A 1,806-nucleotide genomic window follows, 5' to 3' on the forward strand; every position below is an offset into this window, starting at 1 on the left:
ATATATATATATATATAAATAATACATTTCTAAATCTCTCAGAGAGATTTATACAGTAGTAACACGATAAAGTGGTATGCTGTCAACTTAATGTGACAGTCCCATGAAAGGGAACAATACTACTGCTATTTAGCCCTAGGAAGCAGCACCGCTTCCTGTCGGCCTTGACACATTTCCTGTGTCCTTATGTTTACAAAGAGAGAGAGATAAGCATCTCCACCTAGTAGGTTGTTAGAATGTCGAATAAAATGCCTTATTATATTAATTTACGATCCTTTAAGTTCCGAGTTCAGATCCCTCTCTGGCTTAGCTGGGTGGAGGTGCTTATCTCCCCCTTTGTAAACATAAGGACACAGGAAATGTGTCAAGGCCGACAGGAAGTGGTGCTGCTTCCTAGGGCTAGATAGCAGTAGTATTATTTCCTTTCATGGGACTGTCACATTAAGTTGACAGCATACCACCACTTTTTATATATATATATATGTATATATATATATATAAAGAAGGAAAGGCAGTGACCATAACTCTTCAACAACAGCCTCCAAGACTGGGTATGGGGTGGATAGAAAGGAGGAAGTAACCATTACTCATGGACTGCTACTGTACGAAGAAGCTAACCCAATTACTGTCAGAGTGGAAATCCATCTCGAATCCTTTCGAGGGTGAGCTCCGGTAATGGAAAAAGAGGTCATTATACGATGTATTTGGATACGAGTTAACAGAGTAGAGAATACGTAGCAGCTCGAACTCCCACAAAATAGGAGCCAAATCACCCTACAAACATACCATACTGTCTCAAACACAACATTGTACTGGACTATGGAATCTGTATGGCTGGAGCTCCTTTGGTTCCAGTTCTTCTCACTGGGGTTTGCCTTGGAGCAAAAAAAACAGCAACAGTTGTTTGTAAACCGTATTGTGGTTTTAGTCTAAGTTTACTTTTATTATTTGTCTTTTTTGTTGTTACATCTTTAGTGATGGTCCTTTGGAAGGACATAGCTAGGCTCGTCAAATGGTGAAAGGAGGTGACTCACGATGCAAAGACAATGCTTGTAAACTACTTAATAAAATTGCTTCTTGCTAATTGGCGCTATTTCTCGAAAGAGACGAATACTTAACAAACGTCGGGATATGACTCACTGATTAATATAGTAAACTAAGACATACTATTACGCATATATATATACATATATAAATTATACACAAACACATATATATATGCATGTGTATATATTTATATATATACGAGTATATAGAGTAAAGACCCCTTCCGGTCATGAATAACTATGGGATTGCACCTGGAAAGTTCTCGGTCCAGGAATCGAACTATCTACCTCATGATTGTGAGCCATACGCTCTAAGCACTGAGCCACACACCTTCACACACACACGCACACACACACACACACACACACACACACACACACACACACACACACACACACACATTATACGTATGTAATATGTTTATATAAGATATATATGCATCACTTAATGATTGAGGTATTCGGCTCATGGCCGTAAGCTTGTGAGTTCGATTCCAGGTGGCGCGCTGAGTCTTTGAGTATGACACTATTTTTCACGCTGTTCCTATACACTCAGATGGCAAAAATGAGTTGTACCTGTAATTGAAATGCCAGTGATGTAACATTCTGTATCAGGCAGAATCACTGTGAGAACTACGTTTGAGGTACGCGTGTCTGTGGAGTGCTTAGCCGCCATGCATGGGCCTTCCATTGATCAACTGGAACGCTCGTTGTTGTAACCAACAGTATCAGTATGCATATATATATATATATATATATA

General features: G+C 39.3%; 1 protein-coding gene across 7 annotated transcripts in view; it reads right to left on the reverse strand.

The window, feature by feature from the left end:
- The window catches only part of LOC106867596 (adhesion G protein-coupled receptor L4), a 364,928-nt gene that overhangs the window by 67,207 nt on the left and 295,915 nt on the right, over positions 1–1,806 (reverse strand). The window lies entirely within an intron of this gene.

This window comes from Octopus bimaculoides, chromosome 6 (assembly GCF_001194135.2).
Source record: "Octopus bimaculoides isolate UCB-OBI-ISO-001 chromosome 6, ASM119413v2, whole genome shotgun sequence".
NCBI classification, from domain to species: domain Eukaryota; kingdom Metazoa; phylum Mollusca; class Cephalopoda; order Octopoda; family Octopodidae; genus Octopus; species Octopus bimaculoides.